The 25,191-nt window shown below is 40.0% G+C and overlaps 1 protein-coding gene across 3 annotated transcripts in view; it reads right to left on the bottom strand.

Annotated features, from left to right (window-relative positions):
• nfasca (neurofascin homolog (chicken) a) overlaps positions 1-24,957 on the bottom strand; it is an 81,510-nt gene extending 56,553 nt beyond the window's left edge. For all 3 annotated transcript variants that reach the window (XM_070837712.1, XM_070837720.1, XM_070837729.1), the window contains exons 1-2: positions 24,915-24,957; positions 5,536-5,597 (exon numbers count right to left, since the gene is read on the bottom strand). The gene's annotated coding sequence lies outside the window, so the exon portion shown is untranslated. The remainder of the gene's footprint in view (positions 1-5,535; positions 5,598-24,914) is intronic.
• Between the last annotated feature and the right edge of the window lie 234 nt (positions 24,958-25,191).

The following is a 25,191-nucleotide window of genomic DNA, read 5'->3' as shown; positions in this document are numbered from 1 at the left end:
CACAACACACACACACATACAGAGGGGAAAACAGTGGAGCGAAGGGATTAGGAAAAGAGCATGCCATACAGTCCAATATGAGCCTGAAGGCAGAAATCTGCTTTGAATTGTTGATCTATTACCAGCAGAAAAGTCATGGAGAGAGAGAAATCAAGATAAAGAGGAGCGAAAGAGAGAGACATGGACAGTAAAGAAAGAAAATGGCAGTGAAAGCACTGAAATAGGTCAGTGTTCCTCTCCACGTGTGGAACACTGTCTACACAGTGCAGTGCATTATAAATGATAGCGCACACTGATACACTGAGGCTGAGTGCACATGCAGGCAAGAAAAAGGGTCAGTGAACGTCACATACTACATACTACACATTACCTCACATGCCAGAGGAAAATAAGAGCTATGCTGCAGGCTGCAAAAACCTGTCGACCTGATGTCGATCACAAATGTTGGCAGAATTAAGTTCCACAAATGATTATCAAATGAAAACTGTACATAAATGTTCAAGTCCTGATGTTGTCTTAATGCTTACATATTTGTCTAGTTAAAATTTCAGGACATTTAGGGGATGTTGTAGGGAGCACACTTATTCCCTTTGAGGCACTTATGTAGGGGATCATTTCTTGGTTGGTACCAGGGAGACTTATTGCCACTGTGAGGTTGCCAGGCAACCAGCGGAGCTCAGGAGGGTCACTGCGTCTGGCAAAGAAATAGTCCCCCGTACAACCCACCCGTAAAACACCATCTTGTTTTTATTAGACTTTGATTTAATACAGATGAAACGAGATATAGCAAGCTAATGAGAGAGCTGCAGAGGACGGTACATGTGTACTATTAATCTTCTCCTCACCTAACTCTCAGCAAGAAAGAACATATGAGATGATTTTCCAAAATATTAAACTTGGGTATGATATTAGCTCTAGTAGCAAAACATTTCAAATGATACCCAGCACTAGACATGACATAGACTCATGGGAATGCCCAAGAGTCTGGCAAAGACAAACTAGCACGTACAGCAGACAGTGATCAGAAATCTGGGGGAAAGTATAATTAGGTAAAATTGCACAATCTAATGCAACACTACTTTGCAAAAAATACTAGGAGCCTCAAAGATATAGCACTGATAAGTATAGCACTGACAGGTTAGACTGCAAATAATCACAACACACTGCTTTGGAGATAATATACATAACAGGCTGAATATTAAATACTGTATTACTGAATTTTCCAGTAACAGCTCTGCTCATTATATCCAAAAGTTTTACCACACAGCTATAAATACATGTGAATAAAACTCATTTTAAGCAATATGCTGGAGATTTGAGTGAAACTGTGGGAACATTGAGGTAAGCGATGTGAAACAGGTATGTCAAGGCCTTTTGATTTATTGACTGTGATAGAAGCTTTAATTCTGAGGTTTATCTATTACAGAGAGAGAGAGAGAGAGAGAGAGAGACAAGGTCAAGGTACAAAGCACATTGACTTTCTGGCAGAAAGGAATATTGATAGACTGAGACAATTCTTGAATCGTTGGGTCTCTCTCTTAATTAAAGAGTTTGGTCTAGACCTGCTCTTTATGGAAAGCGTACTGGGATAGCATTTGTTACTGGCGCTATATAAATGAAGCTTGCTTGATTGATTGATTGATTGATTGATTGATTGAGGCTGCTCCTCATGAGGAGAGATATTTTCCAGATGGTTTAAACGGGGCAATCTTTCCTCCTACTAATTTAACTATTTTATTTTAGTCAGATTAAGGTGTTTATGGTGCCTTAAAGTTCTGGCCAATGGTGAACCCTGACCAATAATATATTTTGGTCTTCCCAAGCCTTCATGATGAGCATGATGCTGATTGATCAAGGAGGGACAGAGACTGACTTCCACATGGCAATGTGTCCTGCTCAACAGCTACTTTTATTCGTGATGCCCCTTTGTTGACAAAATTGGGACATTATTGGGCTGATATCTGGAAGTAGCTGATGACCCCCCACATACCATAGTACCAAATCAAGGAGGTTAACACGTGCTTTTAATCTGGCCCTAGCTGACATTGTTTCAAGGGCCCAGACATAGGGCAACAACAGCAGAGCAGTATTTTGCCCTGGCTTGGAGTCTGTCACGAGGAACTGGTGCAGCCCTGACCATGGCAGTAGCTCAGAGAAATGAAGGGTCAGTGTGTAGGTTAACAGTTTTGCAGGGTAGTCTGGGGGACACAAACATTCATGCACAAGCCCTGCACTGAGCTGGCAGGTTTTGGTTTGGCTGGCTGCACAGACAGTGTGGTAGTGTACTCCACTGTGGGTCATTTCATATTTCTAGTTGACCTAGCTAACATGGTTTGGTTGGGACACACACATACACAAGGTGACCTAATAGACTAGCCAAACCACAACCAGGTCGAGTCACCTTAGCTTAGCCTGAGGTCCACAACATCAAGCACACGTTATCATAGCACCCAGCACTTCTTCTAACATTACATTAATGGGTGCATCATAGACGCCATTAGAAAAATGGGCTCTAACAGAAACAGACTGGCCTGTTGCATATTATTTCTAAAATTAACATGTTAGTGTACATTATGTGTATACAGTATGCATTGTGTATCAGTGAGCACTGCTTAGTGACCTTCCATTAGTTTTGCCAGAAGCGTGCTCAGAGTGCAAAACATGACACAGAAAGATAAAAATGTTAACCTACTTCTAGACACTGCAGGGAATTAGAACTAATTTGCTAAATGAGACGGTTACGAAAACTGTTCTTTAAATATTGTATTGCTTCTTCCATCATTTAAGATGAAAGCGCATTTTCTATAAGAAAGCCCCCTGTCATTAAAACACGTTTAGGCCATTAATACCTTGGTATCTTATTGGAGTAAATTACATTTCCCAGTCTTGCCAGCTAAAAATGTAGAGTGAATCAATTAATCTTAATACTAATTTTCTTATCGTAGCCCTCACAGGTTTTATATTTCTTGAGAGAGGCCACACTTAAAACGCAAGATCTAAAAAAATCCTCATTGTGAAATGAACTGTGAAGGCAAGCATGATTAGGCTTGATTATAACAGCTCCAAACAAAAGGCCTAATCAGCTGTTGAAGGTTTTCATTTTGGCTAATTTTAGGATTATTCTCCTGGATTCAGAGACTTGTAAAGAATTAAGCATTTATAAAGATTAGTTTTACAGTTAGATTTAGAGTTAGGATCTGATCTTTGTGGGAGCTATTTTTCAGCAGGTTGCATGTTGCAGGCGCTGTAGTACATTGTGAAAAATAGAATTTATTCAAGCACAATTGTAAAGATGAGGCTTTTATTTTTACTTTTTGACAACTATTATCATCATTCCTTTTACCATGTGCAATTACACTTTGAGTTCATTGTTGTGCTTCCTCTTTGTCCTTGCAGAGAGAGCATTCATATTCAGTTATGCCCATCCCCAACCCAGTACACACAAACACTCACACAGTCTTTATACCAACTGCCACTATTCCTTTGTTTCCAGCACTGGGAGATTCCATTAGAGTTATCTGGATGATGCTGAGTGCTAATGGTGCTCTTCTGGGACAAACAGTAGGGACAGGGCTGAGGAGGTGAAATGAGATTTGTAGATTTTAGGTATGCCTTTTATAGTCTGTTTGTGTGTGTGTGTGTGTGTGTGTGTGTGTGTGTGTGTGTGTGTGTGTGTGTGTGTGTGTGTGTGTGTGTGTGTGTGTGTGTGTGTGTGTAAACATGTCCCAAAACTGGAAAACCCCTCATTTCACACTTGAATCTCATTCAGTAATTTTGTGTGCAATTGTGTGTGTAGGGAACATATGAATTTTCATGTCCACAGCTACAAACAGAGCAGGTTTATATCATTGTGTGAGCATGGATGTTCCTGTCTGTGTGTGCAGAGCCTAATCCTTCTTCTGTTTTGTATTAGGCAAAGCATCTGCTTTGCTACATCCATCTCCTAAACTCGGCTTTCAACTCTCCAAAAATTAAACAGCATAGGTTTTGCAATTTATTTATTGGATAAGGGCACTACACGCATTAACTTTGGCCACTAGTATTACCAATAGGCAGATTTCTCATAGCTGTACTTTACATAGAGGGACTATGCAATATGGCACGTGCATATATCAAGGGAATACAGACATCCACAAAATCAGTCTATATGCAGACGATGTGTAATTACTCCTACGCTACAGGACCCCTTCACTTATCCCTAAAATACACTTTATTACATTTTTAAACACTATTATTATTAAGTACTAAGTAAGTAGCAAAACACTTTACTCTTCTGTCTATAAAGGTTATGAAGCAATCATGTGCTGGTGGGACATAGAAAATCATTTCTAGAGGATAAACCATGGACAGCATAAACAAGCTTGGAGTTGCAACTCCGAGCAGAAGTTCAGTGGTGATGACACTGACCTTTTTCTCCACTTTCTATTATGACTTACATCCGACTTCTTATTCATTATATATTCATTGCATATACTATATGCACTGAATGTAGGTCATACAGATCTATGCTACTGTAAGTTGACGTGATGAAAAAGTCACTTTCACTTAATGCCTCATTAGCATATTTTATATCTATTTTTTTGAATGTTTCCTACTTAAAATAATTCCAAAAGGCAAACAGGGTCTGTGAAGAATCAACTTCTTTCCCCTCATGTTGAAAAAGCTTGTTCTTAATACGAAACCTTTACGTTTCTCCAGACAAATCTTGTTTTAATCTTTGCAAGACAGTGGCATGGCTGGAGGCGTTAACACATTAACTGCCCCTCAACCATTTCTCTGACCTCCATATATGCCTGCCAACACAACATCAACAGTTCTGTCCCACAAACACCCCAAAAATAGCCCTCCACCCATCACACACAATTACCCTCAGCAACATAATACTCAGCTCTGCATGCACACATGAATAAATACTGTAGGTACAAGCGAGCCACTAGTCATAGAAAACTGTAAACTGTTAAAAAAGCTATTGCAGGAAGTAACAACCACTTTCACTAAAAACATGGCTTAATTCTCATGAAATAATAACATGTAGTAAAGCTTGATGATCTTGTGCTCGTAATCACAAAAGATGAGTCAGTGATTGATCAGACTTCCACACTGCACAGTAGTCAGTCAAAGTTGAGTAAAGTAACAGTTCTGTGAGGTTAGTTTTAAATTTTATATCCACCACCTCAATGTTTCTAAGTATTGAAAATATTTGTTCAATTTTCCTCTTCCAGTGTAATACTCTCATAGCTCTGTGAGAAAAGACTTGTAAATGTTTATATCTGTTCATATGAGTGGAAAAATTGAAAAGCACAGGCTCTATTGTGTTGTCCAAGGCATATGCATCACTTATTTTGTACAAATTACATGAAGCAACTTTTACAATGTCATGCCAAATGAAAATATACTTTGCCTCATACACATGCTTGACATACAAGAATCAGGGTGGCGAAGGGGATTGCTTACATTACGAATATAGTAGTTTACAAAATCAATTCTGGTCAGTGTCTAACATGCAGCAATGACTTAACAGAAACACTGACTTACACACACAGATGTGGACACTTATCCCGTCTGTCCACCCACTCTGTCGTGACCACTTAGCAGACCTGATGAGACACAAAGAGAACAAACAGACAATATTACAACCTCTTGAATCCTGTTGAGCAAACAAATGATAAGAGTTCATATATCATATTCACACTGGAGATGAACAAATATGGAATCAGTGTCCACTTCTACTATATATCATTCCAAACAAGCAACATCTGTGATCATATCAGAAATTGTGCATCCCTCTGACTGGACCCCACGACAGGCCATGGTGTAATATTCAAGATGTTTACAGCTAAACAAGCTAAAGTTTGTTGTGAGAAGAGAGACAGTTTGCCATGAAATAAGTCTGAGGAGAAGACTCCAGTGAGATATGGTGACTGCTCATTAGGCTTTGTTAGTCTGAGTGCAAGAAGAAGAAGAAGCTACAGTAGAGCAGACAGCAGCACACACACACACACACGCCTCGGGACTGTCTGCAGCAGTGTTGTTTCTTCAACTGCATGTTTGTGCTTTCAAAGAGCATGTCTGTATGCCAGCAGCTGCCCTTAGGATCACAGGATGCTCTTTCCCTCTTTCTTTATGTCCTTCTTGTCTGTGTTGCTGATGTTGCACACACTCACACTTTCACGTAAACACACATTCACACACAGTCTGCCTCGAGGTCTGTGGAAAAGCCTCGATGGGAATATAAAACGCACACAAACACACACTGTATTTCCTGGACAATATGTGCTACAGTGATAAAACTGTTTCACTCAATACGATAAAACCATTGTGTGCTAACTGCACTTTTCACACACAACTGTCCTTTTACTCACACACACACACACACACACACACACACACACACACACGCACGCACGCGCACACACACGCGCACACACACACGCACGCACACACACACACACACACATTATTGATTTTCTTTTACTGTATGTTACATGGTGTTACGGGCTTGTTATTGATGATTTGTTAAATATCTGCCAGTTGAAAAAAATAGTATCTAGTATTATCTTAACTATCTTTGGACTGTATACATATATATATATATATATATATATATATATACACATATATATATATAAAACAGCAAATTTCACTCCCCAACACTGAACATCTACTGGATGTAAAAACTACATAACATTTTGTAAAAATACTTTACTTTTTAAATTCGCTTCCTCTGCAACAGCATCCTCCGAAGCTATGCTGTTGTTTATGTGAAATCCAGTGCAGCAAAATGCTGAGCTTTGGCTCCTGGCCTTGGTGGGGTACAACGTCTACTAGTTAGCTCACTTGCTCTAATGCTGACTAGTCTTAATGGGTTAACTGTGTTTTCTCTGCCTGATACGAGAACACTCTGAATTTGAATGTACTTATCATGAAACAAAAAAAAAAAAACCCATAATGTTCTCTGTATGATATTGGGGGCTATTTTGTGTCCTAATGTAAATAAGACTTTACAAATATGCCATTGCTATGATGTGGATATGGTTAAACATCAAATATACGTTGCTTTAATGGTATATACAGCACATCAATTATTCATGAGTAAGATTTCATTTTGTTTAGATCACTTAAATTTGATTTGAAATTCTTCATAATATATGAATGTAAGTGCATCTATCAATTTGCTCAGTTGTGTTATAAAAAAAAAAGTATATTTAGGGTGTTTAAATTTTAAAATATCGCTATTCATAAACTGTTACATCATCTTTAACTCGATCTGATGACTTAAGAGTTCACCCAATATGTGTTTAAGCAGTGCAACCCCCTCTGACTACAGTATGGCACATATTGAACATCTGGGGGAGAAATGTTTAACTGGGCTAAGTGCATTGCCAAAGGGTACAGTAGTAGTATGCCCTACTTGAGGAGACAGTATATGTGAATAAGGCTGCAGTGCTGTGTAACACGAGTGACATACACAGGAGAGGCTCTCCTCATCATTTTGTTTAGCAGCAGCACTGTCTTTGCTGTGCTTGGGAACACGCCTGAAGATCTAAACCCCAACAACATTCTCTTTGAGCTTAGACTGACCTGACTTCTGCAGCAGAATTACCATATCAAAAAATGCCAAATATATGTGTACAAGTGAGTACATTTGTCACTCTAGACCCTCTGCATGGTCCACATTCTGATTGCAGACTGTGTACTAAGTGTAAATTTGAATTTTTCTACTAAATTTCAAAGCCTCCTTCTGGTTTCTAAAATAAAAGGGTCACTAATCACATAAAAGCAAAGTCAGAACTAGAAGTGGAATGTAAGAACAACACTTTCACATCAGACCCTGATACTATTTTAAAATACACTGTAGTCTGTAGTTTTAGTTGAATATTTCCTTTTATTATTCATTTCCTCTTTTACACTTAAAGCAGATGATGATGAGGTCACTTGACCTGCCTATTATGTTATCTATGATGTGCTTTGATGCTTTTTGCTGGCTGACCAGCTATATCTAGCTTCAACTTCAATCAGCTTGATCATCACAGCCTGTAAGATCATCAGAGACCAAAAGCCAGCTGGTCTGTGGAGGTTCATCTTTCGCTTGATATTTCCACAGGACTGGACCCAGAGGTCTGTTTTATACAGTGCCCAACCCTAAGCCTGCTAATATGTTAGCCTTCTACCACTGAATGACGTCTGTACTACAAATTAGTGTGGAACGTAATTAGTCCTAAAAAATCTATTCACTTGTGCAATCATAATTTCATTCACTGTACTTTCGTATCTCATTCCATTAACATTCTTTTTCATAATTACATCTCAGCTGAGGATAAACACAATTGTCTGAAGGAGAGCTTTGATTGTAAAATAATGACTCTAAGAAACTTGCAGTGAATCTTTTGTTTTGGTCTTAATGTGACATTATTCAAGCTTTGCAAATCTACCCTCACATCTCGTCTTTAGTTCAGTCATCTATATTGAAAAGGCATAGAAATCCCTACAGACTACCGTAATTAATTTTATTGTACTTATTATTTATCCAGACCTTTTCTGCATAGTTTTATTCTCTAACACTGTGTTATCTGTGTCCTTTGAGTCTTAAGGGAGCACGCTGCCTTACTGCTGGCTTACTCACAACTAGGCAACATATGTCTCTATACCAAATTTACAGATATTGAATTGATCTTCTCATCTAACTCTGGTTAAGATAGCAAATATTATGTCCCAAAATTACAGAACAGAAGAAGCCAGAATACCAGCTCAGTCTAAATGAAACATCCAACAGGAAATAGGATTTGCTTTCACACAGATCATACATAGTAAAGTCTGCGCTGAATGTGTGAAGTGAATAAAGAAACGACTGATGTTGTTGATGCTCTCCATCAAACACACCCAAGTGTTACTCTCTCTGACCTGCTTTCAACAGCCTCAAGGGACAATAAGGAGTGTTTGTGAGTGTGTGTGTGTCAGTGTGGGCACTTTGATGTCCAGTCTATCACCTGCTATTCCCTGCTGATCTATAGCAGGTCTGGTACTCAGCAATTCACTAATGACTGTCCCAGAGGTGTGCGTGTGTGTATATGTGTGTGTATGTTACGTTCACCTCCATACATGCATATTAACATCCACCAACCTCCCATTTACCCTCCAGCTATGGCCTTTGAACCCACTCCATTACTGTGCCCCACAGACACACACACACACACTGAGAGGTCACTGCAATGGTAAATAGCTCATTCACACAGTACAGGGTCACGGGTCACATGCTAAAGAGGTTGTGGAGCAAATCTCTATGACAATGACATCATTTCCTTGGTATAGATGATCTTTAAAGAGGCTGCCATGACAAACATGCTCAGGAGCTGATAGGATAATTGGGGAAAGTGTGGTGTGTTGGGTTCACGTTTGTGTGTGGTGACATAGAATGTAGTAATGGTTCTTTCAGATTTAAGAAGTAGTAAAGCAGTAAAGCACCATGAAGCCAGCCAACGGCAGCCATTGGCTTCAGCTGATTTATGAGAATCGACGGGCAGAAACTTCCATCAATCCATCATGAAAATATTTTGTGATAACATCTGTGACAGCATTATCCCTGTGTGGAAATGCAATTGAAAGCGTGAACTCCGACTTGTAATGCATTTATGTGCTGGTGAGGGGCTCTGAAATCTGAGATATGAGAGTTGGCTGGTGAACAGCTGTGTTAATGAGGGCAAATCAAATCCAGAACACATTATGAGGAATTGCATTAAAATGCTGCTGCTGGTTGTTAAACACGCCTACCTCCGCTTCTCTGGGGAATATTAATAAAATACAAGAATTTTCTGGCTCATCAAATACAAAATACAGACACAGACCTCTTTCACTTTAAGTTGTACTCATAGAGGCAGACATAGCTTTATAATTGTATAAAATTGAAATATATTGGCATGCTAATGTTAACAGTATTGTAACTTGGCACAAAACATCATTCATCCATCATCTATACCGCTTATCCTTAAGGGCTAACTGGTCACCCATCAATCACAGGACTGCAAACATAGAGACAGACAACCATTCCAGCTCACATTTACACCACGTGTGGTTAAGAGTCACCTATGCGTGGTTTAAAGTCACCTTTTAATCTAACGTGCATGTCTTTGAACTGTAAGAGGAAGCCAGAGTACCCACAGAGAACCCATGCAGGCATGGGAGAACATCTCCACACAGAAAGACCCCAAGTTCAAACTGCCATCTTCTTGCTCGCTAAACTAATTGAATTAAATTAATCGAAACCTGATTTCAGCATCTCATCTCTTATTTCCCTTCAGAACTGTTAGATTAGATTCAGTGTTGTGTGCAGCGTTGTTGCTGAACCCCTCCACTGAACGATATTATGTATGCATGTGTGAAATTAACCCTCCTTTCCCCAACAAAGCCCTGCTCAATTAACCCTCAGCCTCTCTGTGGAAGCAGAGCAGGGACAAAACAAAGCGGTGTCAGATTGCAAAACCCAGCCCTCTGCACCACGCACAACCTCCAGGGAAGGTAAGATGGAGAAAACGAGGGTGGAGGATGGAGGGGGTGCGGGGTGAATGTGTGGTTGCCAGGCGATACGTGTGTATATGTGGATGTCATGCTTGGCAGGAGCTGTGGCTCAATGCTGCAGAATGACCTACTTTTAATCGAAAGGGAAAGAAAGAGCAATTTGAAAGAGAGAGTGGAGAGGAGAGGAGACAAAGTGGGGATGCAGTGGGAAGATAAGCAGGTTCACTGGTTTTATTTTATGAAAAGGCAGAAACGAGCAGATGAGGAGAACAGGGATGAATAGATAGAAGGGGAAGTGATGAATCTCTGAGGGCCTGTCCGAGGTTTCTTCCTGTTAAAGGGGATTTTTTCCTGGCTTACCCATGTGGGGATTCTTGAATCCTTAATTTTGAATTCTTGAATCATTGGGTCTCTCTTGATCAAACAGTTTGGTCTACATATGCTCTTTATGAAAAGTTCTTTGACATGACATTTGTTATGAATTGGAGGTATATAAAGATTGATTGATTGATTGATTGATTGATTGATTGATTGATAAAAAATGAAAACAAAACGATGTCCAAGAGAGCCAAGCAAGAGTGGAGTGACGTACAGAATGTATTTGTGTGTGTGTGTGTGTGTGTGTGTGTGTGTGTGTGTGTGTGTGTGTGTGTGTGTGTGTGTGTGTGTGTGTGTGTGTGTGTCTCCAGCCCTGAGAGGAAGTGCCCTGCAGCTTGATCCCAGATAAGTCAATCCCAGAATTCCCGGAGTGATGTGAGCTGGAGCACTTCCTGTGTCCACACAGCCTTTTTTATGAGGCTCCTTAATAAATTATGACTGCCACCTGCAGTAATGGGAATACCTGTAAGACTTGTCAGCACAGTTTAATTCACCTGGGCATGGAAGACAAATACAAATGGACTAAAGCAGATCATATTCAGTGTTTGTTACAGAATTGTATTTGTGTTGGGGTGGGAAAAGGGGAAAAAAATTCAACTGAAACTATGAAATTACTACTGCTAGTACTACTTCTACAGTATGCCCTAATTGAAATATTGGAATTGCCTGCATAGCTCCTTTAGTTCCTTCCCAGCAGCTTATACCAACAGTATACCATCTATACTGTAGATGTCTTATCTTATATTGTAACTATCATTAATACTGCTGCTAATTGAACAGCGCAGAGGGGGAGGATCTTGCCTCCCTTTGTCTGGTTTCCACGTTTGTTCTCCTTCCACCAACAGTAGTCAGGAACAACCTTGTCAGGCCAGCAGACAAAACACACATCTACTTTATATGAGGCATTAAAGGACAGCTCAAAATGCATCAGATCTATCAAACTGCACCATATCCATTTTATCAGATGTCGGTTTTTAATAAAAGACCAATATCAGCCGCAAGCTGTATCAGTATAGCCCCAACCAACACCATATATTTCCCATGATGCTAACTGGGTGGCCATATCCACAATAGCACTATACATTTATGAGTATAAACACACAGAAACACCTCCCACAAGAAAATACAAGCGCAGCAGACAGCAAGACACCACATCATGTCAGGCCGTCCAAATCCTCTGCAGCTTTTCCAGAAATGTGAACCAAAGTCAGCTCATACTGTCTGAACAGGAAATACGAGAGGGGGGGGGGGGCAATCAGTTCGTTACCCCCTGTCAGTTTCTACCCATCACAGGCAGGCAGACAGAAAGGGAGACTGGGGGAGGAGAGACAAGAGGGAAAGAGGTTAAAGATGTAGACAGCACAAGATCAGCACACAAGACCGGAGAATAGAAACAAACAAACGACAGGAAACATGTGGTGTTGGAGCCTGTTGGACTGACTGGTGATGTCATTTATTGTAGTAGTTACAGTTAAAACAACTTAAAGGTCATGTACTTAAGTGTATTTAGCAAACGTTTAAAGGGTTGCTTAGAAATAAAAGCTTCCCTGTGAGCTAGGGAAATGGACTGGATTTGGATTTGTGAATTTTGACAATGAGTCGGACAAAAATAAAGAGAAGAGAGAGAGAAATGTGAATAATGAACACAATAGAGCTGAAATGATTAACTGATCAGTCTATCAACAAAAAATTATTTTGAAAATCAAGCAATCAAGCAAAACTACTCGAGCAAAAACAGCAAAGAAAATCAGCTTCCAGCCCCTTCAGTGCAAGGATTTGCTGTTTTCCTCCTTTTTTTCTTTGTGAATTGAGTAACTTTGGGTTTTGGACTGTTGATCCAACAAAACAAGACATCTGGAGACCTCATGTTGAGCTCTGGGAAACTGAGAGAAACATTCGATATTCCAAACAAATAATCTATTGATGAACGAGCAAATAATCTGCAGATTTATCAATCATGTAAGCAATCATTAGTTGCTAGACCACAATACGTTTCTCAGTATACCAGTTTATCTGTCTGGCCATATTACAGTGAAAAATAGCTGCGGAAATAATCGAATGTGTTGTTCACACCCAACACACGAAGAATGAAGAATCTGTAACATCTTTAATTACTAGCCTCACCAAGACTGTGTTGTGATGCAAATCTTTGGATGAGGGCAGCAAAGTCAGTCACCAAGTAAAAGATGCTTGAGATCTTGATATCTCACACAGCAAAGGTTATTGATGCTCCACGGAGGAGAAGTGAGACAACAGCACTCAGCACGAGCACTGCCTGATGTCACCTCAGTTCTGCAAGGCTGCTTCTGCTTCTTCAGTCCTTTAACCCTGCTAGGCATGCCAAATTGACCTTATGTCCAAATATAGTCATTCTACGTGTACCACAAATATGTGTGAGTAGTCTATTGGCTCTCTGATATCCCTGACCATTCATGTTATCCCAGATCGTGTTGTATGAATCTCCTGATAACTGTGATCATGTGTGATGGACCGTTTGGGTTTTAATAAGGCAAATTAACGTGTGTTTTTTTTACTAAAATACAACTAACAAGATTATTATACATAATTACCATATGGTAACAGCACCATGGAATCACACCAAATATGTCTTTATATGGCTCAGTAAACTTCAGATACAGATCTTGATACATTACTTACTCTCTGAAGGAGGTAAATTTGACCTCCCTAATCAGTGACTTGCCACTTAATAACCCCTCATACAAATGCAGTTGAAGGACATGCTGACAAGTTAGACAGAGCATAAACAATGTCTAGATTTTTGTCTGTGTGTGTGTGTTAAAGTAATTCTCAGACTCTAGTAATTCCTATTCATATCTGATGTCCAGCTCAACAGCTCAAAAGCAATAAAAACAAAAAAAAGGGGACCTGTTTGCTTTCTCACAGTTTTTATGTTTGGTGTATTTCTACATGACTTAACAAAGAACCTTCCCCCCCCCGTACTTCATCTGAAATATTGAAGACCTCCTGCTGACATTCAAATCACTCTAAATACATCCCCTCTCACCTTTGTCACGACATCACGTATTCATGACATACAAAGAGGCCATTTAGTGATCCCTCCAGGCAAACTGCTCACAGTCAAAAACCACACCCACCTCCTGGTAGCTGCAGGCTTTCCAAAATAGTATTGAAAAATTGAAGAACAAAACACCCAAGTTAAGCTCTGCACACTATTTATACATGGCTTAACCGTTTGTTTCTATCATTGTAGTCAAAGTCATATTTCTGGGTTATTTTAATGTGACCATTCTCATGAAATAATGCTCATTATTTTGTTAGGTATTTCGCTTCAAATCCACATGACCAGAGAGGACTAGTAGTGAATCACCGAGCATGAACAGAGGTCTGCGTCCAGCTGGAGGTTAAATAAATGTTAGGTTGACTCTTAGGGCTCAGCCAGAGGCTTATGACAGGACTGCTGCAGCTCTGTTCCACTGGAAATAGCTTATTAAGGCTGAATCCTCACTGCAGCCTGCCCACCTGTGTGTGTGTGTGTGTGGTGTACTTGATGAGGAGTGAATGTCCTTACAAAGACACAAAGGACAACATTCTGTACAACAAGGAAACCACTGCACATGTAAAGGCTGATTATGATGCTGATATATCCTGACAAATGATTTTTAAGATCATGGTGAGTCTGGACAGGTCTGTGCTAAATAGGGCAGGTCAGCATAAATAAAATGTCACCATGAATGACATCATCCTGTTGAATACAGGCACAAAGGGTTAAAATATTAGCCAAACGCTCTCACAGCTGGAACTGTGTAGTCCGTGTCGATTTACCACTGAAACGTGAATAGAAGCAACTGTGACCTACAAACGTTAACTAATTCTGTGATGAATCAGAAGACTGATATTGGACGATTGTCCAAAACTATGCTCATAAATGATCAGTGCCAACTTTCTTTTTCATTCAACGCCTATATGTCTTTTAATTTCTACACAAACTCATGCATAGAGACCGCAGTTTAGTTAATACATGGTTATAGCTAGGTATGGTTAATCCATGGCTGAGTTTAGGAAACTGATATTTTGTTGGAGTTAGAGTACAACAGTATTAAAGTGAAAAAAATACTCAAATCCCTTAAATCATTAAATCAATCATCAGAACTGATACAATTTCTGTCAAGTTAGAAATCAATTGATCAACTAACTACACTACTTTAAGTGCTACAGAAAAATGGAAACGGATTGCTGCCTTGTTCTTTTAAAATGAAGCTTTGGGTTCAAGCTCAATGCCAGGCCCTCACATGTGTAGTAAGACAGGAATGTGTGTGAGTGTGTTTGTCTCCATAGGTAATGTTCCTTTGTGCCAGCAAAAATAAATTAGGGTACAGTCTGGCCCGCTCTCTCTCTCTCTCTCTCCCTCCATCTTTCTCTTCTTCTCCTTTTCTCTTGCTCGCCACACACACTCCCCATCTTGTTTTAAATGACCTCTCACTCACTCTTTGTTTATGTCTCCTCTTGTCTCCTCTTCTTTATCTCATCTCTTTTGTTCTCTTCGCTAACTAGATCTCATCATATCTGATTATTGTTCGTCTCCGTTTAGTGCAAAACTTACTCACTGTCTTTCTAACTGATTTCATCCCTCCATCTTTTATATTTTAGAATTTCTATCACATCCTGGTCCACATCCTATCACTCCTTCCCCCTGTTTCACTCCTCTCCTCTTATCTCTCCTCACTTTTTTCACTCCACCCATCCTATCTCTTCCTCCATGCCTCCATCACCCACTGTGGTGATGTCGTTTCACCACGCCACCTCATTAGCACATCTGGATCTCACTTTGTGTTCCTCCTCTAACCATCGGCCCCTCCAGCAACCCCCCTGCTCCTCCTTTCCTCCATCCCTCCTCCTTCTCTCCATCTCCATTCCTCCTCATCCAATGAGAAAACTCCCCAGTTACCAGGACTCCTTGGCAACAGCCCCACAAGGGGAAGAGGGATGGAGGTGTGTGTATGTGTGTTGGGGGGGGGGGGTATGATGGGGGGTAAGAAGGGAGGAAGATGAAGAGGAGGAGGAGGTGAATGGGGAGACCAACCCCAGCGGGAGTGGGAGGCTGGAGGTGTGTTTGCCATTATCAAAGCTTTGCATCTGAGGAGTGTGTGTGTCTGTGTGTGTGTTGGGGAGAGAGAGAGGAAGTACAAACAGGCCTGAAAGGGATGGAGCAAAAGTGCAATCACTGTGTTTTATCTCAGTGTGTGTATGTGTGTTTTAATGCCACAAAAGCTGAACTCACAGAATAAAAAAATCTGCATTGTATTGTGATCCAGGAGGCATCATTTCAAAGTCTGGCCACCAGCTGCATAATGTATGTGTATGAATGGGGATATCTGTACATGCATGCTTCCAAGACCTGCTTCAGGAACAAGGTGCACGCAACAATGATATCCTACAGTCATAATTCACTGCGTGACAAACACTCATCTCATTGTACACACAAAAACACAGTCCTTCTGGATAAAGCACAGTGTTACTACTTCATATTCTAATTAATGATAATAATTTTAAAAAAACAGCCTAATAACAAAGTCAAAGATGGGTATGAAAAACAAGCAGACAGCCTTGTAAGCTCCCAAGTGACTTACTAAAAGCATGAATGAATAAAAATTAATTTAGCATGGATTCTAGATAGGCTTGAGGGGCATGTGGTCTAAATACATCCCTTTATGCCCAAACACTAGCCTAAATAATTACAAACCTTAGCCTCTCACTCAGATTGCAAAATATCATTTTTAAAGAAAAGACTTATTCTGTTGATAATTCTTTCATGGCCTGCCTGTCCTTCTAGACAAAAGTCATTGAACAGGTCAGAGTTTTGGCTTTAATAATAGCCAGGCACCATCGCGGCATAAAGCTGAAAGCTAACGTGGACGAATCGCCAGCTTCAGTTTGGAACCAGCGAGACATTAAATAGAAATCCATTAAAAAATGACAACTTCCCTTGCAATTCAATGAATAATTCAAAACTTAGCGAACAATACATTGCATTTCTAAAAGTTGTTTCACAATAACAGCCTACAGCTGATTCACTAGTGGAAAATGTTTAATGTGAAATTTTGCATTAGCAGTAATTTAACAAAGCTCTAATATGGCTTTAACGTAAGCAGATGTCATTTTGGATCATTTAGTGAAACAGCTAATTCTTCATTTTTCTGGGGGGTGGAGCAGTCTCATAACTGCAGTGTTGAGGCCGCAGCGATACATACGTATAAAAGCTGATGACCTGTAGGCGAGCCCAAGCCTTGACACATCCACACTCTACGAGCAGAACAGTTTTCCTCATGCAAATCCCAACTACTTAAGCCATTGTAGCACACAGTACCATGTATTTTAGCATACCAAGTGTATCAAGTATGTCATTACAAAACATTACGCTAATATTCAGCAACAACTCAAGGACTTGGCACACTCAGACAGCACAATGCTGCACATCAATGTCACGTGTGCACGCGTGTGTGATTTCTCAGTGGTCTGCTGAGGTCATGTGTAGGACTTCCATTAATATGTCATGAAGAGGCTCCCTGTACCTCGTTCATGCAGGACATACAATGTATATCTACTATAAAGGGCAGTTTCTTTGTAAATGGGGTATTCCACAGTTGAACTGTAAATGTCATGTCACTCTTTTCTTGCATTTTAGTAATTTCTCCTCATCCTTATTCCTACTCTAAACAGAACATGTTTCATTTTCTTCTTTCTTTTTCTTAAATTCAACATAACACAACTTTGCCAAAAATAAAACAATGGCTAGACTAGCTGTTTGGCGCTAGATTTTTTTTAATATATCGCAGTATCATGGCATTGAAAATGCATTGAATGATGCCATTCTGCTTTGTACTGAGGCTTTGCTTCACCTTTTTAGTCTTTGGAATTTCTTCCAAAGAAAAATCTTCATTTTATATAAAATTTTGTAAAATTTCTTCATTTAATTTTTTCCTCATCTTACTTTGTTTTGTTCTTTTAGGGTTGTTTAACCTTTCAAAACCAAAGGAACTGAAACTAAAAAATAATAAGAAAAAGTTGAACCATATGGAAAGAGCTGTTTAACTCTGCTCCCTCCTCATTTGTCTGTGTATTACGCACCTGTGTGTGTGTGTGTGTGTGTGTGTGTGTGTTGCTCTGTAAGCTTGCCTACCAGGCCCAATTTGCCAGGATGGGCCCATCTGCCTTGAGGTTACCACGGTGATTTAAGTCATTCTGCCATTGGCTAGTCTGCCCTGAAACCTCACACACACATACAAAGCACAGGCTCGCACAGTTGTCCTTTCCAATTTCTCTGGCATAATCACTCCATTACCAAATTTAATTTTCCCAGGTCTCTTTCCCCCTCTCCAGTCTTTTTCTCCTCCTTTCTCTTGCACAGTCAATCTGTAAAAAGACATTAAGTCCATTATCGGGTGTCTGTGTCCACCTATAGGAACACTGAGCAGAAGCCTCCCTGTCCTCCATGTCCGCCTCTATTCATTCATTATGTAGGATGATATTACATCTATGCCTCCTATCTCTCCTTCATCTCTTCCTATGGAAAACACAGCTGGTCTGACTTCAGTCTCATATATTTTCTTGCCATCTGGAATTATAAGCAGATTTTCTGCTATTTCATTATACCCCTCTCTCTTTTGTTGGCATGTTGCCCTTTTAAGGGTGTTTAGTGTAAGTATAAAGATAATATCTATCTAAACTTTACTATAGTGAAGAGTCACGTGCGTGTTCTTTGTCTCAGCCCCTCTCAGCTCCTCATGTCCTTGTCTGGCTTTTTCTTGACAGCACAGCCCAGTCTGACTGTCTGTGTTCGTGTGCACGTGCTTGTGTATTGGTGAGATGCAGTGCATGTGCGCACATGCACGTTTAAACACTGTGAGGAAAGCCCTACCCCAGGGGACCATGGTGATAAAATGACTGACATGTCAGTGTGCAAGTGTGTGTAGTGATTACTGCTCTGGTGGAGTGGTTAAAAGGTGTGATAAAGTGTCTCTTTGTATGTCTGTGAATGTGTGTGTGTGTGTGTGTGTGTGTGTGTGTGTGTGTGTGCGCGCGCGCGTGTGGACACACATTTAAGGGGATTAGGCAGGATGACTGTGTGTTTGTGCATACGCACATTTTTGTAGGAGTGGCATTGTGCTTTTTTTTTTGCTGAGTCTGTAAGACAGTGTGTGTGTGTGTGGTTGCGCGGTTGGAGCTACTGACAAACCTAATTAACGCTTAGAGATATCTATCAAGTAGAAAATACATCCACACAGACATCAACACACATCCCTCAGAAGAGACAGTGGGCTGTTTCACAGGAGCAGTTTATACAAAAAGCACTGAGGATTACATACAGAGGTAAGTAGATAAATAACTACATTTACAAAACTGAGGACATTATATAAAAAAAACTTTGAGGAAACAGTAGTTTTTTAAAACAGTACTGTTAAGTGTACCAAGAACTGTATCCTGATGCACACCACATATTTCAGGAGGTAATAAGCAAACATAGAACACTTCCTTTTCTGACCGCTGTCTGAGCCAAACATACCATAGTAAACCATGTTAAATGTAGCACTCATATCCACGCATCTAATCTACTTTGTTATCTGAGGCCTTTTTTTTCTATGTAGCAAAGACAATAAACAGGAAACAAGTGAAAACAAATGGATGTAAAAAGCCATGCTGAAGCATGTATCACCTCTATTCAAATGTCATATCTTGCTCACTGGTTAAATTTAAATGAGAAAAGACCAAACAAAAGCTATCCCAGCAGCAGCATTGGTCACAAATTAAAGGGACCATTTCACGACTGAGTGGAGCGATGGCCAATGGCAAGCTGAGCCCTGAAACCTAACCAATCAAGAGAGTCATTGAGTGGAAAAATACATGAGACAGTCACCCCCAAATTGCATTTCTAGATCGAGGGCAGCCATCTCCCCTTTTACTACAGTAGATTTATGACACATTTTAAAAAGAGGGACGTGGAGACGTGATCGCACAGCTGAATCACTGTTTCATTATTTACAGTTGTGACCTTAAAGTTCCCTTACTATGGAAACACACCGCTACCATGGTGTGTTTTCTACTATTTGTCCCTGAGATTGTCTGTCATTGTGTCTTTTTCCAATCCATCACTACGTCCTAATGCATACCTGAACATTTTTTATTCATCTTTACTTTAACCTGTGTTCTTTTAGTGCTACTGGCACATTGCTGGTGATCATATATGGGCTCCCAGCCATCGAGCAGTTTCAGTCTCAGGATCATTATTTCCTTGCAGAGATGTTATTTCCTGACATAGAATGATGGGGCAGGACATTGTATGTCATATTTTAGCATTCATCTTTACATCTTCAACTAAAAATGTATACCAACAACTTCCACTCACTGTCGCAAATAAAGAGTTGTGTCATCTGAAAATACAAGCAGCAGCACACAGTCCTGGACTGACAGCACACACATGCCCAAACACTCAGTACGATGGTGGTTTTTGTAGGCTACCACCTCTCATACAGCAGCATTTGTGTTTGAGTGTTAATCTTTGATGGTGTGACACAGTGTAACAGACATACCTGCCCCCGGACACACACACACACAGATGGATGACTGTGTGGTAATGTAGGTTAAGTACCTGGCTCGTGGGCACAACATCTGTATTTTACATCTGTGGAATCAAGAAAGTCCGGGTTGTGACCCTCTTTAACATCTTTCTCCTCTTTCCACCTCTCGCACGTCTAACTCCCTTTCTAACTTCCTTTCTTTTGGACATGTTTTTTGCAATCGCAGCATATTGACATGCAGACTTGCAGATTATGTTATAAAACACCTTTTGTAAGACAGCAAGTGCACCATAAACATGTCACTGTATCACCTGATTATTAAATCACACAAATCCTGTTTCTCATATTTCTCACTTTTCTTACCTTGATGGAGCAACACATCTATTATTACTTGATTGCCTCCTGTTGTCAGTATATCTATTTCCTGCACAAGCTTTATTTTGATGTGATCATAGGAACACAAAACGTGTGAGATCAAAAAAAAAAACCATTCTGTGATCACAAGAGTGAAACAATAATGCAATTCCTTGCATTGAAACCTGTGATCTATTTTGTTCCTGTAAGATGGACCATCAGCACAGAAGATAATCTTTAGCTCTTTGGTTCCTGCTGAACTTAACACAGACAGAATATTTCATGACAGGAACACGCTTTCTGCTGCATGCAATGTTTTTTTTATTTGAATATTCTGCTGATGACGGCTTATCCGGTGCAATCTGGCTACACGCACTTACACATGTGCAGGAGACACACACACACGCACACACACACGCACACACACCCTTTGAGTCAAGAGATTAACTGGACATGGCAGAAGAGGAGTCATCTACCGCTAAATCACTACGGTTACGTAAATATAACAGTCCAAGCCTGCTTTTAGCTGTATTCTGTCACTGTTTGCTATTCTAAGACATCAAAGACATGCATATCACTTCATCTCAAAGTGAGGGAAACACAATTTCAGTATCTGCGTAGCAAACCAAATTATAATATCAACTCTGTGCTATTTAAAGTGCTGGTATCACGTCATGTGGCCTTAGGTGAGATAACGCTGGGAGATGATTCTACAATGAAGTTATACTTTCATATACAAACAAGAATTTAATGGAGACATAGCAATCTAACATGCAGCCTTCTGATTATTATTTATGTAGTATTTTACTGAATAATGGGAGTGCTCTAGGTGCTAAAGCAAAATCTCAGAGCATCATTAAGGATTATTGTATATGAGATAAATTAATGTTGTTACCTTGGGCTTTTTGCCAAGTGTGTGGCCGCAATCATATCTTTGAAATTACAATTTATTACTAAATGAGTTAGTATCATTCACTTTTATTTACTAGTCTAATTGTACCTCAATATGACAACATACAATTGATTTGCTCACTCTTTGGTATATAAAATGTCAGGAAATGTCCATCATAAGTACCCAGAGCCCAAAGGCCCCTGACTGTACCCTGCAGTACGAAGGCAACACTACTAACTACCACACACTGACACTAAACGTAACTTACTGATGTTTAATATTTGTGTACAAGCATGTTCAGGAGTCAGGGCGGCTCGTGCAGCTGAGAGGCTGTCTGGTGGAGTCGTCTCAGCTTTAATCTTGTTTTTCCACATAATGTCTCTAAATTACTGTGGAAATAATTTACTGATGTCGAAATGATCCATGCGACAACTTCAAATCAAATTCACATCCGTTTCTCTGCTTCCCAACAGGATGATTGGCATCAGATATATGGCCTTGAGCATTGTTCTTTCTAGAAAAAAGCCATGTAATGTGGGTAGATCACAGTGACAATTTGTTCTGATCTTTTCCCTTTGGCCATGGAGGGAGGGGGAGGAAAGAGAGAGAAGAGAGAGAGAGAGAAAGGGGGATGGGATGGTTAGTATGAGACCTCTCGACCAAATATTTGCAGTGAAAGGCCCGTCGTTGTCCATTAGGGTCTCTCTCTCTCTCTCTCTCTCTCTCTCTCTCTCTCTTTCAGTTTTCTGGGTGCATTAACCTCCTCTTCACAACGCTCCCAAACAAAAGAAGTACTGTATTTGTGTGTGTGTATGTGTGCGTGTGTGTATGCATTCAATGCTCTGGCACTCCCACTGCTGTCCACCCTCCGACACACACCTGCATATGACAAAATGCAATAATCCTCCCACTTGCATGTGCCAAAGATAAAAACAAACACAGACACCCGGAATAAACATGTGTGAGAGAGCTGTCTGATAAATGTGTGTAACTAGTCAGTTGTTATAATCCTCCTACATGACAAGTAAACAGCATGTTCAGACAGCCCTGCATCACTACAGCCACTTAGGCCTCCCACACACACACACACACACACACACACTCACACTGACAGGTAGTGCATACAGCATGGTTGTACAGACAAGTCATACTAGAGAAGAGCAGCAGAACATCTCTTCTTACCCAATCATTTCCAATAAAGGGAACAATACATTCATTATTGATCTGACGTTTTGACCTCAGAAGAGGACAGAGGTCAAAGTAATGCCCTCATGGTGTTGGTACTATTGGAAAGGAGCAAGATAAAGAGTCTTGTTCTATTACAGCCAACCGCTGATAATAAGACACAGACATTGACACGATAAAATGACTTAGTTTACACCGTGTATTTTCTCCACCCCACATTAATTAATAAATGATTTTCAATGCTTTTCTCAATATAGACACAGCGTCAGCACTGATTTGCGCTGGATTTGTACTGAAACATCTCCAGTCTGGCCTTGCCAGATTCCACAATGTCAAGTAAAAACTGGACTACAGGCCTTCAGTAATGGTACACTAAATTAAACATGAATGTCTGATGTATAGCATACCTAGATGACATAATCAGCTCCAGTCTACGTGCTCAGGTTTGTACAGTTAAGTTGTAGCTTGAGATAACAGCTAGCGAGCAGGCTAAGTTCCTGAAGCGACTTTCTGCTAAGCAGAAAGCATTAACTGTTGGGCTTATCAAAGGAGTGACACTTCCACAAATACATTGGATACTTACACAGCTTCTGGTTAGCTTGCAAATAAGTGACAGGGTATAATTATACGCATTAGACACGAGTGATAGATGCAAAATCAATGAAAAAAGTTACAGACTGACTTCATGTCGCGAAATGTGTTCAGAAAGACAGTGTTTCGATCTAAGCAAGATTTTTTCATACTATATGCTATATCTATATATATATTCACATATACTCATATAAACACACACATACACACACACACCAATATGTCAGGCTCTGTGATGACACCTGGATCAAAACCTTAGCTAGCAAATAAGGCAATATTATCTAAATCAGTCAGCAATGTCAATACTGACAATGCTGTCTGTTCAAAACGACTACTATTAGCAGTCACCTAGAATAGGACAGCCAACAATTGGTATGAGACAATTAACTATTTTCAGCCACTGGTGATAAGAGCAGGGTACCTCCACTACGGGCAGCAGTGGTCTCATCACATCATACCTCGTGTGATGTTTGTTATACGGGAGCTGAAGCCAGCTCTGCTGCTGAGCTCATTGTAGATGTGCGAGAAAAAGGCAAATATATGTGTGATCATTTAATGTGGTGAATTAAGTGGAGGAAATAAGAAAAGACAGAAACAGCCAAAAGTGCAGACAGAGGGGCAGATTAAAGAGTAATAGTGGCCAATGGGGTAACATGCACACAAGACATAATCGATATTTTCCCAATTAACTGCGGCAGACACTGTGTGTGCGTACAAGCATGCATGTGTGTGTGTGTGTGTGTGTGTGTGTGTGTGTGTGTGTTTAGCAGAATAGACAGTTGCAACCACATTGCATCTCTCTTCATTTTAACAGCCTGAATAATCAATACAGCCATTTAAAAACAAAAAAAAGGGAAAAACAAGCCAAACAGGAGATGAAACATTTAACATCTTTTACCGATCAAACATTTAAAGTGATCTAATTGTGAAATAATTGGGAGCAACAGTACACATAGTGTTCTCAACCAAAACATCAACTCCAGTAAAGCACGCAGGATCACTCTTCTAAGAAGGAATTTAAGTTTCACAACTGCATTCACCTCTTTTCAGCGTGGACAAAACAAGGACGAAGGCAATGAGCTGTGAGGGATTCAAACCCGCTTAAGTAGAGTGTATTGTATTCTGTTTGATCCACATGGACAGTGCACTGTTGTCTTTGAAATGTAATTAGTGTTCTCAACAAAGAAGATTCTTTGTGGGGCTTAAAAGAACACAATCAAAATCAGTCATATTTTCATAAACATATTTTGCACATAGAGCTTAATTGCTACTTCATCTCAAAGTTAATTAAAATAGTGTTTACAGTAAATTTGACATTTTATTTTTTGCTTAAAAAGAAGCTTAAGTCTACTCCTGTAGTGAAAATAAAACCAGAAACTCAAAGTATGTTGGTTTATTCTCTCTTTCACAAACACACACACACTAAGTGTACAGACACACATTAGTACCTCTGTCAGTGCAGCTCTTACGTCCAGGTGTACAGCAGTGCTGGGTGACTGTGTTGTATCTCCATCCCCATCAATCCTTCAGCACCCAAGAAATCACAGATAAAACAGCAAACACAAAGACTGAGCGTCTGTCAGTCAAATCCACCACTGAGGCACAAAGACAAGAGATGTAACGACTGTAAAAATGGAGGAAAACACTACACTCTATCCATCTCTTACATTCAATCTATTTTCTTCTTCCTCACACTCTCTATCCCTTTCTCTCTCTCTCTGTTTG

This window comes from Pempheris klunzingeri, chromosome 2 (genome assembly GCF_042242105.1).
Source record: "Pempheris klunzingeri isolate RE-2024b chromosome 2, fPemKlu1.hap1, whole genome shotgun sequence".
NCBI classification, from domain to species: Eukaryota; Metazoa; Chordata; class Actinopteri; order Acropomatiformes; family Pempheridae; genus Pempheris; species Pempheris klunzingeri.
Note: the sequence above shows the minus strand (reverse complement) of the source record. Positions and strands in the feature narration are given on the sequence as shown.